The sequence below is a fragment of the Melozone crissalis genome, unplaced genomic scaffold, assembly GCF_028551555.1.
Source record: "Melozone crissalis strain CALT ecotype California unplaced genomic scaffold, PUWL_Pcris_2 ptg000094l_1, whole genome shotgun sequence".
In the NCBI taxonomy this organism is placed as follows: Eukaryota; Metazoa; Chordata; class Aves; order Passeriformes; family Passerellidae; genus Melozone; species Melozone crissalis.
Genome location: NW_026535871.1, coordinates 192,149 through 210,423, shown reverse-complemented (window position 1 = coordinate 210,423; position 18,275 = coordinate 192,149).

Below are 18,275 nucleotides of genomic sequence, written 5' to 3'. Positions count from 1 at the left end.
GTAATAGTATGATTTAGCCATTTTTTTTTGTTATGAAACCCTGTATGTCAGCTTGAACTTAATTTTCATGATTGAAGTGTAGTTTTTGAAATGCTTTTGTAAAAGTGTTCTGTTCTTCACTGAGATGCTCAAGTCTACCAATCAGTGAAATTTGAAGCACTTGATAAAATTGCAAAGCTCCTGTTAGTCTAGTATAGGCTGTTAGTAGTATAGGCTCCTTTTTGATGGCCAACTTGATCTTCCAATCACTTCAGAGTATGAAGTCCTCAGTGAAGAACTGAGCTTGAACATTCTACATTAGAAGTAGTTGTACTTTTTGGCCAACATACTCTTAGGGTTAGATTAAAATTTAGTGTTAAACTATGATTTTAAGAAGCTTATCACTAATGAAAGCCAGCTAAGACTTGGACACATAAAAGGCTTTATAAAGGAGATTTGTAATTCCCAAATTCACATGAAAAATAATCACGTTAGTTTAAAAAGTTATGCTATTGCATTCATTAATAATTCATTTATTGTTAAAAGTTAAACTTTACACACAATGGCTAGTGAAAATTCACTGTCAGTACTTTAGCTAAGAGTGCCTTTAAAAGAAAAGTCCTGGGATAAGGTTACTTAGGTGGTAGAACCCAAGTAACCTAATCTGTCAGTCTCAGAAGAGGAAGTTTTGGATGAATGGATCAAGCACAGGACAGTTTTGAGACACCATTGGTTCAATTTTGGCTGAAACTTAGAAGAAGGTTCTGACTATCAGCACAATCAGGCTTTGAAACAATTTTCAACAAGAAGAATGGGAACAAGCAATCTAATGACATTCAGATACTACTGGGATGGCTACACAAAACAACTGTAAGATACCACTGCCTGCGGTGGCCTGGAACAGATGTCTTCCTGTTCTCTGTTTTCTGTATAGTTTTACTGCCCCTCCTTAGAGGGCAGTAAAATTCTTTTACTAGGAATTTACATTGATGTAAAGCAAATCCAAGCAAAATTTTCATTTGCTGCTCAGCAAAGAGCTGAATGAAATATCACAATCTATATATTTGTGATATAGTGAAAACAATTTAATACCTCTTTTGCATTAGCCTCCATGAAAAGATCAACTGCAAGCAGACACAATTAACACCAGCAAAAAGGGATAAGGTCTCGCTATGTAAAAAGAATAGCAAAGGTTACATAGTGCTGAAATAACATAGATGTTCTCAGATCATCCATGCTAATAAACTTAATTCATCTTAGGGGACTTAACTGATTAAAATAGACTCAGAGGGCTTAGTGGTCTTTGAAAAATTATGGAGGATAGATGAAATGCTGGAGGACTGAAAAAGAGCAAATGGATTGCTGTTTTTAAAAAAGGGAAAACTTACAGTTTGGTCTACTTTATTTCACTCTCTCTCTGATAAATCCAACACTGTTCAAAAATAAAATGGAGGTGTATTATCACATTGGCAGATGTCACACACTTGGTGAGACTGTAAATATCTTGAGGAGTGGGATTAAAATTCAGTTAGGTCTCACATAGATTGAATGGTGGTCTGGGGAAGAAAAATGACTTTGCAGTAGGGACAGGGGAAAGTGTTACACACAGGCAGATATACCCAACTGCACAAGTATGGAAGGGGATCAATTAATTACACAGTAATTATTCAGAGAAAGATCTCAGGGCTAAAGTGGAAAGTGATGAGTCAGGAGTGAATATGACAACAACCTTACACTGTGAAAAAGGCAAGTGAGAGAACTGGCATATATGAACAACAGTACAAGTGACAAGACAGCAAGCACATAAATAAAAGAGGATAAATAAATATATTTATATAAATAAAACTTGTACTGTTTTGTAGTCTAGAAGACAGTAAAATTTGGGGTATTTAGTGTGTCATGAGAATAAAAGGGAGTAAAAGAGGAGAAAGTAAATAACAGTATTCCTGAATTAAGAGCTGTAAATTCTCCTGATGTTTGGAAAAGCAACATTCAGGTGGCTGTAGCTTTTTTCCTTTAAGTTTTTGCCTTGAGTTAGTCACAGAGAGGAAGGTTTGGACAGACAAGCGTCAGTGATGGAGTTAATCCGATGTATTGAACTGTCAGCCATTAGGTGAGCTAACAATCACTGGGCAATTGTGAGGTAAATTAGCTAGATCAAGAGGGCACTTGTAAAATTTATTCATTTTATTTCCCATTTGTGAAAGCTAATGCAGTTCACACAGGGAATCGTAACTCCTTCACCTGTAGTAAGGGAGCAGTTCCATCTTCAGAGCGAGGGAAGCAGGGTGTCAGTGGGACTAACTGTGTTTAACATAGGGTTAGAAAATTCAATAAAGAAAAGCAGCGAGGCTGCAAACACATTAACTGGCATTCTCTCAAGATTTTAACCCTACATTGTCTTGACAAAATGTAATTGACCTCACGGAATTTCCACCCCTGTGTGCTACCTTTAGAGCGGCTCAGAAATCGGCCATACCTGAAGCTGCACCGACAGCGAGAGATTTGGCGGGAGGGTGTAAGTTAAACTTCGCCTCAGCGCGACTGCAGGAGGGGCTTCCTAAATTGGTTTTGGAGGAGAAAAAAGAATTTTTTTTTTTTTTTTACTCATACTTTATTTAAGACAGGGACTAAGAATCCCACAAGTGAGGCGGCGGCGGCCCCCGTGTGGGAGGGGGGCGCCGCAGGTGCCGTGAGGGGCGGGCGCCTTGGGCCGCTGCGTGCGGGCGCAGCCTGAGGGCGGGGGGCCGCAGCCGCCCCCGGCCCGGCCGAGCCCCGGAGGAGGGCGGTCGGTGTGGGAGGCGGCGCGGCGGCGAAGCCGCTCAGCTCCGCGCCCGCCGGCTCCGTGCCCCCGGCAAAGTTGTGCCCGAGCCGCCCGCAGGCTCCCGCTCCAATGCAGGCACCGCCCGGGCCGGGAGCGCGGCGGGACGGGGCGGCTGCCGCCACAGCCTCCCGCTGCCGAGGCGGCGTTTGCGGGGTTGTTCTGTGGGCTTTCTTGGGGTTTGGGTTTGTTTTTCTTGTTTCCCGGCGCACTGAGCATCTGCCTGGCGCGGTCCCCGCAGCAGCCCTTCAGGGGCTGGGCTTTTCCCGTTCGCTCTCCTCGCGGAGCTGTTCAGCGGGATGCTGTTGCCCTCTAGTGTCTGCGGGAATTGGTTATGGCTCTGTTGGGGCACAAAATTAGTCAGCCTAGTGCAGTAATTATTCATAACTTAGGGTGGTTGTAGCTGCTTGGATTCCCCAAATCCTGTCAGAAATTCATGTGTGCTGCTGCTCGGTTCAGCTGTCATGTGCAGCCCTCGGGAAATGGCAGAAAACTTGTATATTACTCAATTCGATGCCTGATACGCTGGATAATTGCTTCAGGTTTTGGTGTGGTGGGGTTTTCTCTTCCTAATGGAATGGTAAGTGAAAGAAAGAGGGTTTCTCTCACTGTCAGCATCCCCAGTCAGGTGTCATGGAAGAAATGGTTCTGAACTCTGCCTTATTATTAACTCTTTACACTTGGCAGTTGTGGGAGAAGGGAGAGGGGAAGTAATGGTATGGTCATGGACCAGACGGTGTGCTGGACATTTATCTCAGAGACCTTGAGCAAATCATTTACTCTTTAGATAGTGATGTTTTTGCAATTGCTGAAAAGTAACAGCGTTTATCTCAGAAAAATTGTGTGATGTCAAGAGCTTTAAGATATTTCTATACAAAGTGTTGTATGAAGGCAGAGTAATTTGAAGACTAAACTAAACTTTTGTGTTCTGTTGAAGTCTTTACAACCTTCTTTTAAACTATTTTAAACGTTGTATATTTAATATTTATAAATATTTTTCCTTGACAAACTGTAATGCTTGAATCCCTATCCTGTAAGGGTCTCTAGTACTGCATTAAGCAATGCAGCATGGAGCTTAGGATACCACAGGTACAGTAGAAACTACAAACTGCTTACCTGAAGGACTTGAAAAAGAATTTCTATCCATCAGAATTGCTGTGCTGCCTGAACCGTTCCCTTTTTTTCTAACAGCTGTGAGGGAGTGTAAACCTTTCAATAATCACACATTCCAGGGTTTGTTATGTGATACTAAAGGGTTTCAAAGGCTTCCCTTGACAGCTCATGTCTCATATCACCTTTTTACGAGTTGAAAATCTTTTTGATATGCAGTTGTAAGGTCTCATTCTCAGCCTGGATTTACTCATTTGAGCTGTTAATGCTTGAATATTTTAGTCAGTGGAGTAATGTTGTAAGTAGGGGTACTCAGAGGTTATTTTGGTGTTTTCATAACTGATTTAAAAGTCTGAGCCTTGCTCTTTACCCCAGGTTTGGTTGTGTTCGGTTGTGCTTTGCTGCTTCCTACCATATCCTTTGTATATCCAAAGATTTCCGATTTAGTAACACTAAAATGATTTCAGAATATTTCCTGTGAAGTTGTATTTCATAGTGAGTGGCCAGAGCAGACCTTTATGTTTAGAGCAGTTACGCAGCATTCTAATCAGTAGAGATTTAAATGTCTGTAGTAATATGCTAAACAATATGCCTCCTTTTTTTCTGCTCTTTGTTTAAAGCATTTAAAACTCATTTTCCATGTAATGCATCCCCAGCATGTCACCAGCACTGTGGTAGTGTCCAGGCTGGTAAAGAACAGAATGGGAATATAGTGATGGGGATTATTAGAAGAAAGTTATTAAAAATATGTCTCTAGATAAATGTAGTATACCTCAATAATACTGATGACTACTCAGTCCAGAACTTTTTAGTAGTTCTTGATGAAAAGGGTTTTTGTTACCCTTTAAGAGTATGTTTTTTACCTTTAAGTATGACCCAACTTTATTGTTTCTAATCAAGGGTCGCAGTAAACAGTTGCCCTAGCACAGGCCTGAGGTAAGACTAAACCAGTGTTTTCTTACTGGGCTTTGATAAATTTGATCTGATAAATTGAGAACAATTTCTTGCTTATTTATGGGTATTTTAGTTGAGCCCATTGTTTTAATCTTGATATTAGGACAGCAGAAAAAAGTTGCTTGTCATTTTAAAAATTGTGTTGATACTCATGATTCAACTTTATCAGACATTTTTTAAGATTGTGTGCAGTTTTATGTGCCTGTGCAGTTTCTGGATTGAGAACCTCTGTGAAGAATTTAGTAGGCTGCATTTCCAACCTGCATTGTCTTGTGGAAGAGTTTCCATGAGGGTTATCAGGGGGAAATGATTTACAGAAGCCAAGAGTTTGGTCATTTATGCTTAGCAGTGAAACAACAAACTAAAGAAAGCTGCAAGTGGTAGGAACTCGCTTATGGTGTCCTTTGGGTCTTTGGGGTTCCTCACAGTATTTGTTCTATCATCAGTGCTACTTTGGTAGTGAATTTAAAAACCCTGAAACCGCAAACAGAACAAGTTATAAACCCCCCAAACCAATCCAAATTGAAGATCCCTATTCAAATGCATCTGTTTCATGCTGGCTGCCTGCAGATGCCTGTAATTGTGACTGCCCAGCAGTATGTTCGGAATGGTAAATCTGCTGCTTAACAAGGTGATATTTCTTTCCTGTACCAGCGAGATTTTCACATGAGCAGGTTCTGGGCTGCAGAAACCATTTCTGCAGCAGATGACAAGAGCATTGAGCCTTTCTGTCTGTGTTCATAACAAAATGCAAAACTTGCTTCCATGACTCAGCTTTCTCTCAGCAAGATCTTCTCCATAGAGAGTCTGTAAGTTAAAAACCAAATTCTGAATATTCAAAGATGCTAATTTTCACCTTAAGAGATCATTTTGATACCTCCTGCTTTGAGCAGTAGAGGTAAAAGGTCCTGGTCTGAATTTTAACACAGTGGCATGAAAATGTAAAATAGGAGATGAAATGCAGGTTCTTCTAAAGAAATAAAGTTCTAGATAGAAAAACAAACAGGCAAATTTTATTGCTTCAAACCATGGCAAAATACCACACAAGTTATTTTATAGGTAAAATTTATTGCAACATCAGCATTACAGAACTTTGGATTTATTTAAATCTGATTCCTGTTTTCAGGTGATTTGAAGTGGTTTGGGGTACAGGTGGGACCATATTCCTCTGTCACTGAATTCCACATGACTGTAGAAATCAAAAAGAGCTGAGACTGCTGATGCAGGCAGCTCTATCTATGGTCAGCTCTATCTATGGGTGTTTTTCATTGAAACAATGCTAACAAGCTTGAACTCTTGTGAAGACTTTCTAGACTCTGTTTTTTTTTTTTTTTTTAATTTAAGCCTTTTTCTTATACTTAGATATTTTTTATTGATGTTGATGTTATCACGACTTCTCCTTTCTTTGGTAAATATTGCATTCTTTGGTCATGAAAGGAAGACTCCTCAAGCACTCCTCTTCTGAAATGCTGCTTCTCACAGCTTACTCACTGTAGGTGCATTGAGAATTGCACTTTTTGTCTGGTTGTACTGTAGGAAATGAGAGCAAGCAGGGAGCATCTTCCCTGAAGCCACTTCTAGAGATGTGGTAAAGGTCACTGTCATGATCTCCATAGGTCCCCCAGTGTGTGGTGTGGTGAATCCCAAGGATGTCACTGTCAAGGGGGTGCGTTGTGAGTTGTTTTAGCATGCTGCTGTAATACAGCACTAGAGTATCCAGCAAGGATTATTGCTCAGGGGAAAATGCTGCTGTCCCTCGAGGAAAGCAACTGTACCTGGTCAAGACTTTGAGACTGTTGATATTGCAAAATGCATGTTCTCTTTGACATTTTTGTTTTCTTCTTTCTGTGTTCTTTGGAACTCCTGCCATGCAAACCAGTCCTTAAGCAAGTGAAAATTACCTAAGCCTCAAGCTGATACTAGAGAGTGTGAGAGTGTGCATTTAAACCTCGTTCCTTGCTCTGTTGCATCCCAATTGCTGCCTGCCTTCAGCAGGGAGTGTGCCAAGTCTGGCTGTGTCCTGTGCCTCAGAGAATTCCTCACTCCTCACAGTCGAACCTCACATCTGTCTTGGCAGGTCCAGCCACTCCTCCTTACAGCTGCACTCTGTAGCCCCAGGGGGCACCTGCAATTAGGAGCCAGGATACAATGACAGGGCTTTTCTTGAAGAAAACACGGGTGTCTGGGCTGGCTCCAGATTTTCCTCTCTAAGGAATGGCATTAGGAACCGTGTCCTTGCTGCAAATGTTTCTTGGGTTGCAACCCTTGTGAAATATCCTGTTCAAACAGCTCTGTCTCATCAGCCCTTCCTTGCTATGAGCTTAGGTCAGTGTCAATTCTCATTTTTTCTGTACATAGACCAGCCAGATCTGTGGTTATCAAAGAGAAATAGGTGTGTGTACAGCTTTTCTACAGAATGCAGTCAGTGTTAAGTTTAGGCACTAAAATTATGTGTTTCTTGGCGTTCAGGCAGCTGAATTGGAAATGCGAAATGAAGAGAACCCTTCGTGTGTGTAATGAAAAATCATCTGTCTGGAAACCTCTCTCTGGTGTTAACTCATTCAGGATAAAGCTTCTCTTTGTCACCTGACTTGTTACCATGTTAAATAGCTCTGTTATGCCATCCAGACTGATATTCGTGAAGCTAGTGTGGCAAGGATTGGACGTTGCAGTTATTAAGAATGTTGAGTTCTTCTGAAGGTTCCTTCATATCGTTACTTGCTCTTTATACATAAGATAAAACCCAGGAAGTTGGAGTTATGTTATTTTGGTCTAACACTAATTAGTGAGCCTGGGTGAAAGGCAGGTCTCCTGCCCAAAAGCTTTGAGCAGGACTTTGTGCTGCTGCAGGGAAGGTTCAAGGCTGAATTTAAGGCTTCCCAGAAGAGGAGGGGTTGATAAACAGTTATCTGTGAGTAGAAGGTGAGGAGACTAAAATCCATCTAAAGCAGAATCTATCCAGACAGAAGGAATCTTGCTCTGAATCTTAACTATGAATGAGACAGCTCTCGGCACTTGCTGGTCATGCTGAATTTTGCAGTTTTGATGAATAGAATGACTTGGAGTTTTTCTCCCTTCATCTGATTTTTCTCGTTTATTATTACTTTATGCTCATCATGACACTAGGAAGATCTGTCTTCAGGGTTTAATTAAATTTCTGGACGTTACATGGGTATTGTTAAGTATATAACTTTTTTTAGCCTTTTTGAAAATCTGGAGTGAAAGACCAATTTGCTTACAATGTAGGATTAAAAAAAAACCCAACCAGGAATGGAAGGATTAACCTCTCAGTATGGAAATGACCACATCAATGCCACACTTTATCCTAATCCCATTTCCAAACGGGCCTGGGTGCAAACTACACTGAAGTTACAGTGGCATGTTCTAGATCTTGACACACTAAATATTTTTCAAAATCTGCTTTGAATCTTTGTTTATGACTTATGATCATTATTTTATGCTTGTCACACCAGCCAGTTGTTTTACTAGGGAGTTTTGACAGCAGTTGTACTGCTGGTTTGAAAAATTGCTCTTTCCTTAAGTACAAGATAGAACATAAGTATATCCTTAGGTGATCTGCATGTTAGGTTCAACTTTTGATTTATTAATTTCTCTTCTCAAATGTAAGAGCTTGATTGTTTTATGGGTTTTTTTAATACAAAGAAATGCTTCTAACAGCTTACAAATCCACAGTCCAGAAAAATGCTTTGTTTTCCTCTAATGTTGCAGGAAGCAAGTTTTGCTTAAAAAAATTCCTCTAATAGATGTAATACAGAGTGTATCAGTACATGTTTGTACAGCAGTTAAGATGTGCATGTTCTTGCTTCTTTGAAAAACTAATACAAGATAGAATTTGTTGAATCATGTTGCCCCAGCTTTTTACAGGTTATAAATTTTCTTCAGTACTTTGGTTGTTAGCAGTTGTCTACTTGGAGTTAACTTTTATCTTTAGGTTAAAAGAATTTCTAAAACACTGTAAATACTTTCCTTTTATGTCTTGCTTTTCAGTGCCTCTGCCTGCTTTATTTGATCCTCTGAGTTGAGGAACCTGTGAGATTTAGAGACCTTCAAATGCACATGGCAAGTAGTGGGAGCAGAAAAAAATGTTATTGCAAAATGTTGAGCCATTGGTCTCCAAACCTCTGGCTGGCAGTGATTTCTTTGCTCCCCATTAGTTTAAGCAGGTGATTCTTCACAAGGTGGTGTCTCATTTAAATCTCTGATTTTCTTTTCTTCTAGACTGTACCTTCAGTAAAGCTCTGTGGAAGATAGATGTGTGTGCTGCAATGGTGACATAAATATTTCAGAGGACTGGAACAAGTTGTTGGGAATCTGTGTTTGTTTTTCATGCTGCTGTTGAGAGCTGTCTAAGGCAAGTAAACACCATGAGTTTTATCCTGAAACTTCACAGACATTTTCAAAGAACAGTAATTTTGCTGGCCACTTTTTGTATGGTGAGCATAGTTATTTCTGCCTACTACTCGTATAATGGCTACAAACAGGAAAATGAACTCCCTGAAACCTCTTCAGAAGTGGAATGTGGTGATGCTCAACTGTTGCCTTACAAGCTGATGGAGGCGAAGACCACGAGGCCTGTTGATCCCCTGAGGACAGATCTTGTAGTGCTGGTGTTTGTGGAAAGCCAGTACTCAGCATTAGGCCAAGATATCGTAACCATTCTGGAATCTAGCAGGTTTCAGTTTCACACTGAGGTTGCATCTGGGAAAGGTGACCTCCCAGTGCTTATAGACAAGAACAAAGGCAAGTACGCTCTCATAGTGTATGAGAATATCCTTAAGTACGTGAACATGGACTCGTGGAACAGAGGCCTTCTAGATAAGTACTGCATAGAGTATGGTGTGGGTGTGATCGCATTTCACAAAGGCAGTGAGAACAGCTTGCAGAGCTTTCAGTGGAAGGGTTTTCCTTTCCATGTCCACAGCAATCTGGGTATTAAGGACTGTTGCATTAACCCTCATTCCCCACTGCTCCATGTGACTAAACCTTCTAAGCTTGAGAAGAGGCCCTTGCTTGGAAATGACTGGGCTGTTTTCCAGATTAATCACACAACTTATCAACCAGTGATATTTGCAAAAGTAAAGACGCCAGAAAACCTTTCTCTACCTGCTGCTCTCTATGCCACAGTAATTCATGACTTGGGGCTCCACGATGGGATTCAACGAGTCCTTTTCGGCAATAACTTGAATTTTTGGCTGCACAAGCTGATTTTCATAGATGCCATCTCTTTCCTCTCTGGAAAGAAGCTCACACTGTCCTTGGATAGGTACATTCTGGTTGACATAGACGATATCTTCGTTGGCAAGGATGGAACAAGGATGAACACCAACGAAGTGCAGGTAAAGTATGTGCACAAAATAATGGTCATTACAGCAACGTGATTTTTTTAATCTGAAAGTGGGTAGTTGTTCATACTTGGAACTTCAGGGCTCCACCCTGGAGCTGTTCATATTTAATGCACGTGTTGAGAGTTTTACAAGCCACAAGTTTTTGGCTGCCACTATGCTAACCTCTGCATTCCTCTGGCTCTGAGGGAGAAAGTCTCTTCTTCCTTTCTCACCTGGCTTCAAATGGAAGTTTCATGAAGGCTGTGAATTTAGCTGGTAGTTTTGTAATTGTGGTTTTATTTAAATTGCCGCAAAAATGTTGGGTGAGATTAAACGCAGGCTTCTCCTTTTGAAGAGGTCTACGCTTAATATGACTTTTACACCTTCTTTTCTCACTAAATGATAATTTTCTTCTTCTTTGACTCTAGTTGCAACTCCAATCTCTGGATGTGAGAGCCTTCCCCTGGTACTGTGCTATTTGATATTTATGCATAAAGTTTTGCTAATTGCTGATTCCATTGGTATTCATGAACCTTTGCTGGAATGAATGAAGTTTTCATTCATGTTTATATATGAGTTTCCAACATTTGTATGTTTGTAATCATCAGGCTAAAACTAGCTTTCATTAGCAGATACATAAGCTGAGGGTAACTGAGTCAGGAGATATAACTCTGTTATGTAAATTGAGAGATTCTTTTTGAGTACCATTGAGAGCTGACTTTATCACAGACACCTCCCATTTCCGCAGCTCAATGAGGTTTGTTCACCACTGGTAACTGTGGTTATGGCTGCACTACCAAGCAGTTTGGATCAATATAAGTCCATTTCTGGAGCTCAGTTTGTGCTGGGCACCTGACATAGGCACTTGCTGCAGGTCTGTGGAAGGCTCAGATAAATTCTGAAGTTTGCTCCCATGACGAACTGCTCTGTTACTGCTGCAACTCTCCTCCCACGCTAGTTCTGTCCAAAGGGAATCCAGGACAGGACCTGCAGTGCCCTTCCTGATAGGAACCTGAACTCAGCAAGCAGCCAGGAGCTGAGGGTTGCCTGAAAAGCACCCAACTGATCTAACTAATGAACACACTAACAGAGACACGCCCTATGTGCAAATTACAGAGATTTATCCAATTGGAATATCTCTGCAGCAATCCGGAGCCATCAACAATTTTCCCAGCCATATAATTGCCACTATTAACAACACAAGTTCCCAATTTAACAAATGGAAGCAAGATAAACGTCCACACATCCTGGCTTCTCCCAGCTTTATGATTCACGCTGCAGCAATGTGTTGCCCTTGGTCTTTTGGAAATAGAGTCGGTGTGAGAATTTTAATGACAATGCAGCACTACTTCTGGCCTGTTCTGGGTATCTGAGGGCTGGGATTTCTTTATCGTGGAGGAGGTTCTGATGGTTCAGCTGACTGGGTCTATCATGCCCCAAGGACTTGTAGCTTATTTACTTCCTCTCAACTGCCCATGTACATCCTCCCTCCTTACACTTTGCAATAGGTTACCCAGAGCAGAGACCCAAAACCAAGGAGGACACTTAAACAGTCTGGAATCAGCAGGGAGAGGAACCAAGAAGGTTTCTGATGCAGCCCCAGGATAGGGGGTGGGTGGAAGGAAGAGATGAAGTGCTACGTTGTTTAGATTTTCTGAGTCCTTTAGCATCACTGCTTTGTAGCAAATGGCTGCAACTGCTTTCCTCTCCAGTTCTGTACTCTCTTTTGGCATTGGCTCCGCTTTCCATTCCTCCAGGGTGGGAAACCAGGCACCCCACCTCCCTGTATTCAGAAGTTTTGTCCATCCTTTCATGTCTTGCCATGCTTTTACAAAAAACAAAACAATAAAAAAACCAAAACCCATCACCTGCATGCATAGGCTTTTTATTACTATCCTTTATCCTCCTCGGCAATGTTAGCACACTATTGCTCCTCAGCTGCTTCATAGGAATTACTTATGTACATGCTTTGAATCTCACTTGTCCCAGAAGTAAGTACAGATTATGTCAAGTAAAACTACTTACCCTTAGACATCAGACAGAGCCCCAGACAGACAAGGCCAAGACAGAGAAGGATGACAGTGCCTTAAAAACATTGTAATTACTTGCATTCAATAAGCCTGGCATTTTCCCAGAGCTGTCTCTGGGGATGATTGTGCTATGTATGGCTCAGCCAGGCAACAAGGAGAGGACAAGGTCTTTTGCTCCCTTTTGCTGTCTAACCTGATAAAAAGCAAGGAGATTTTCTTCATTCTAAGGAATCTGAGATCTAGATAGCAAACTGATGGCATCTCACTTTTTTTGTCCATAATAGCTATATTGTCCCAATCCTTGACCACACTGGCTGCCCAAAAGTACTATTTATTTTGAGTAGTTCTCCTTCAAGAGTCTGATGTTCCTGATGGAAGCAGTTTCTGTAAAGCAGTGTTTTCATATGGGCCATGAAAAAGCTCAAAGAAAAAGCAGGGGGAAAGGGTCAAGACAACCAATAATGTTTTTATGCAGTGACTAAACAGATCTTGAACTTTGAAAAGGTAATACTCTTGCACAGCCCTGTCTCAGTGCTTTGGTTTGGATACAAGCATCATCTAGCCAACCAAGGACACAGTCACAGTATCTACACACACATCCTATTTAAAGCAAAGTGCAGATTCATGGATAAACAGCAGCATAGGGGTGGCTCTCAGATCTGAACAAGTCTTTTGCGCAGGACATTGCACTTTTAAATACAAATTTTCCTCAATCAGTGAGAAATTTCGAAAAGACAATAATCTTCCAATTTATTTTTAGGACAAACCAATCGAGGCTGAGATTACTTAAACCTCAGTTGAAATAATTACAGTGAGGAACAACTTCAATTGACTTTAAATACACTTTCAGCTTCCTCAAACTGACATCTTTGTCTTAACAGTTTATAACTGAGGGCTATAACTGACTTTACCTAGAAAAAGCAAGAAGGACTGGAGTGCTAGAAAAGCCTGTGATCACACAGAGGGAGAAAATAACACAGACCCTGGTTTATTCAGATTCATGCAAGTCACATGACATTGTTAATTCCAACTGGTTTTGGTCTCTGCACAGAAACTTCCAGCAAAGGACTTTAATGATGTAATAATTACCTTTTTCCTTTTATGATCCTTCTAACTATGCCTTAATTTATGATGCTTTTAACTAGCATATATGTATCCTGAGGCTATAATGGATGCTCATTTATTTAAGCCAAAAGATAAATCATAATGAAAGGGTTTTTTTAAAACAATAATTAACATGTATTTTGATAATCATAACAGTAATTATGGTAAAAAACAGAATCAGATCTCAGAAGAAGCCATGAAGATCCCAAATCGTTTGGACTAGCAACACTGCTCTATAATTTTGCCAAGAAATTATGCGTCAAAGTGGCAGGAATGAATCATCATGCACCATTAGGAGCTACACCCAGTGACACCCAGGGACAAAAATGTGAGCTACACTAACCTCCACCACGAACTGCAAATGGCAATCACAGAGCAGGTAGTGTGGAACATGCCTTTCCTCTCAGTTATCAAGCTATGCTATCCTTATACCTCTACAAACATGATAGATCATCAGGAAGGATGATCTATCTAAAAGAAATAAGAGAAGAATCACAGAAAGATAGGAATTTAGGTTTGATATGAAAGGTCTATTTATATTTAAGAAAATGGTTTTAGTTGTGAAGTACTATAAGCTCTTAACATGTGTCAAATGACCCAATCAAGCAGCCTTGATCTTTAAAAAACCTGTTGGCTCCTAAAACAATCAAAGTAAAAGAGCACACACTCTTACCTGCTGTCATCCTCCCTTTAGCAAAAACTACTGGTTTTCTGAATTTTTTTCCCATCTATTAAATCTTACACATGCAGATACTCAGGCAGACTGTAACTTGCAGGCAACCCTTTTTCAATGACAAACAGTAAAGTCAAACCAGGCTGAAAACATTGTTTAAGAAATACCCTATGCATTTTACCCCTGAGTCAGATTTATTTCTGGAATTCAGTTCATAGAATCACAGAACCATTTGAGAAAAAAGGACCTTAAAGAGCATCTAGTTCCAAACCTCCTGCCATGGGCAGGGACACCTTCCACTCCACCTTCCACAGTTTGCTCAGAGCTCCATCCAATCTGACCCTGAACACTTCCAGGGAGGAGGCATCTACAACTGCTCTGGGCAACCTGTTCCAGTGCCCCAAATTAAAAAAAATAAATTTAGCATTACACAAGGGGTCCTCATATAAAAGGAGATGACAGCAAAAAGAGAGGAAAAATGGTTTCTTAAAGGAAATTATATAATATGGTACCTTTTCCAGTCAAAGTTTCTTCTTTTATTTTCCTCACCGCTTCTTGGCCATCACTTTCACTGTTTCCAGCTGTTAAAGGACAAAAAATGAAAAATTAGCAATGCAATCAATTTAAGGACTGGCACCTATGAAGTCACAACCACAGTGTAGAACCAGTGTGAAGTTTTAGGTGGAAAGGTGTGCTGCAGACGCTTTCAAAGAGGGCTGTACAAATGCACTGTGATTTCCACAAGTTCTGCCAGTTTATCTCATTTATTCATATAAAATAGAACTATCTACTGGACCAGCAGACTTGAGACTTGAGTCTGTGAGACAAGTGAATTGTATCACATCCAGATTGGGCAAAAACTTCACTACAGGTTAGAGCAGATTTCCCCTTGCTCTTTTTCCAAAATGATGACTTCCACAGTTGGAGGAAAGTCCTGACTACCCTGTCTCAAATGCTCATGAGAGGATTTATTAGTGCTAAGATAAAATGTAATTAGGCATCACATAAATGTCTTTTGTACCATTCAGCTTAGGTGGGTGGTTACTAATTGCCTGACATTTGTTTGGCAATTTTTTTATAACACGTCAAAGGAAAAAAAATAAGCACAAGAGATATAGGAATTAACACAAGTTGAATTTTTAAAATTAACATTCACTTTATCCATCAAAATATTTTCCATAGCATGGAACATCAAAGCACCTACTGTTTATTATCTAAATTGGATAACAATACTGTTATCTCTTATGAATTTCACAAAGCTGCCTATTTTCCTTATTATATAAAACTCTGCCAAACTTTCTGTAAAGATATTTTTTTTTTGTGCCAGCCTGCAAGTATCCTGTTCAGCACCACAAAATAAAATGAAGTTGGAAGAGACTTCAGGAGGTGTCTGGTTCAGCCCCCTGTTCACATTAGCAGGTACATGCTTGTATTTACTTGTGAAAAAGGACTTGAAACACATCTTTGTTTTCATGATATGCAAGAAAACACAACATTTACATAAATTTAGCCAAAATTAATACACTTAGCATTCCAGATACTGGAGAGAAAATAATTCTCACATAAAATCTAGATTCATACAGGTGTACAACTGCTGTCTATAAATTCCATTAACTATGGATGTATATTGCTGGGAAGGAAGGAAGGAAGGAAGGAAGGAAGGAAGGAAGGAAGGAAGGAAGGAAGGAAGGAAGGAAGGAAGGAAGGAAGGAAGGAAGGAAGACCCAGAACAACAAAGCAGATATTTGCAATATTTTCCTCTTGCTGTTTTTCTGCCTTTAAAACCATCCAGCCTTGTAGAGAAGAAAAACATTCAGTTTGATGCTAATTTCCAGATATAGATGCAGCACCAACAAACAAACCCTCCAGTGAAACCCTGCCATTTCTGGGGAAATTTGTGCACAGGGTTCATGGGCAACAGATTAATTTTCCTCACTGTTTCATCTCAAGTAATGTACTGGAGTAGGATTTCAAACTCAGAGTATTGTTATTTATTAGGCTGGATAGTGTTATGCTAGAAATAAGAACATTTATGTGCCAATTCTGTGAACATCTTATTTGATTCCTCTTTTATTCTGCACCTCTTGTGCCGAGATCTGGCTTATTAAAGCCTCCAGTGTCATGATATAACTCTCAGTATGTTCATTTAATTTGTTCTTTTAAAAGAGCTTATGTTCACAACAAATTTTAATTTGCTTTATTTTGCTGTTATATAAATGGTTATTCATTAAAGCTCAGTGCCTTCCAAATGAGCTCATTTTATTTATATTTGCATATTTTTCACTCTAGACCACTGGGAAAAAAAATTATTATTTTGCTAAACAGTCACTTCAGATGTCTGTTTCCAGCCTGGTCCAACAGAGTTTGAAAACCAGATGCTGAAGGCTGGAGTATTGCAAAATTGAAATAGCTTCAGTGAAAACTGCCACAATATTAGAGGTTTTCAAAATCCTTCTTTCAAAGAAAATACTGCAAGAAAGAATAAAGACATTGAACTGTTACAGCGCCTGAGTGGGTCGCTGCTGGTGAGAGAGAGACGGTGAATCTTGTTTCTTGATCAGAAGGCTGGATTTATTGATATATGATATATAATACATTATAACTGTACTAAATAGAATAAAGAGAGAAGTTGCAGATGCTTGCTAAGCCAAGAATAGAAAAGAAAGAATCCAAAACAAAGTTGTGCCCAGGGACTCGGTCCCCTGGCTTGCTCTTGTGATTGGCCCTCAATTATAAACATACAAACATGAGCCAATCAAGGTGTCCCTGTTACATTCCACAGCAGCTGATAACAACTGTTTACATTCATCTTCTGGGGCCTCTGGCCTCCCAGAAAATGCAGAAATCTGAAAGAAAGGATTTCTGTGAAAAAATGTCTGCGACATCTCACCTTTCTAAATTGTATAAAATAAAAAAAATGCTGATGTGGAATGAACAGGAAATTTCTTCACCTGTAAAATATACAATACTAACAAATCACTAAAACAATCCTATAATCTAAGAAAATGCAAAAAACAATGCAAAGAGAATTCAAGTCCATGCAGCTGAGTTTCAGGAACAGTCCATCAGCTAAAGTTGTTTCTTTTGGACATCTGAGAGTCCTTTTCGGTCCTGAAAACAAACTTGCTGCAAAAGGAATCCCATCAATAGTTATCAAAAAACCATTGACAGTCATAACACAATTTTAAACAGAGGTACCTCAATCCCCAGAAACATCAAGAGGCCAAATGCTGGCCCTGGCCCAGAAACTTTCTCAGCCCAATGGCCCAGGCCAAACCCATGACAGAGGCTCTGCATTCCCGCAGGCCTGAACCCTGCTGCCAGCACAAGGGCAGCACGGGCAGTGAGATGCTTCCTTTCCCCAAAACCACTGAGGCATGCCAGCAGTGAGGAAATAGAAGCCTTCCCCAGAAATCCCATCTGGGGTCTGGAGATGTTTGTTCCCCACAGCAAACCAGCTATGGTCTCCTCCAGCTGTGCCATCTTCCCCTGCAATGCATCGGGTTTGTCTCTCATCCGCCCCGTGGCATCACCATCCCCCTCCCCTCCGGGCTGGGGATCAGAGGCAGGGCTCTCGGGATGCACCTGCCCCCCCATGCCACTAGGACGCAGGAGAGGCGGCAGCCTCCTTGGGACAGCAACCGAAACACCATCCCCCAAACCGCCGAGCTTGAAAGCCGGCAGCCGGGCTGCCGCAAGAGTCAGCTGGCGGGCAGCCCCCGCTCCACCGAAGGAGAGACCCCCGGCCGGGGCAGCTGCGGGGGCAGCCGGTCCGGGACGGTCCGGGCTCGAACCAGCCGCCGGTGCCATGGCAGTCTCTGACGCCGACACGGAGGACAGAGCCTCCGACAACGTCAGAGCCGCTGGAGCGGCCAGTCCGAGCGGCGAGGGGGGGGCCGGAACTGGGGAGGGAACCGCGCTGAGAGTGGGATCAGCCGCGGGCTGCTCGGAGGGTCCCGCAGGTTCAGCGCCGTTTTCAGCCCCATCCTGAACAGGAACTGTCTCGCCTTGAGGCGGCGGGGATGCGCGGGAACACGCTGTTGCTGCGTCCCTTGGCTCTGAAAGCGGCGGCAGGCACGGCACAGGCAGCAGCGGAGCCGGGAGAAGCGGCGGAGCATCGCTGTTGCTTAGCAACAGCTCAAGCACAGGAAGTGCTGTCTCTTCTGCCTTCTCCGACGCTGAGCCGGAAGCTGGAGACGCATCCTCGTCGTTGCCTAGCAACAGCTCAGGGGGCGGGGAGGCCGGTGAAACCGCGGGCG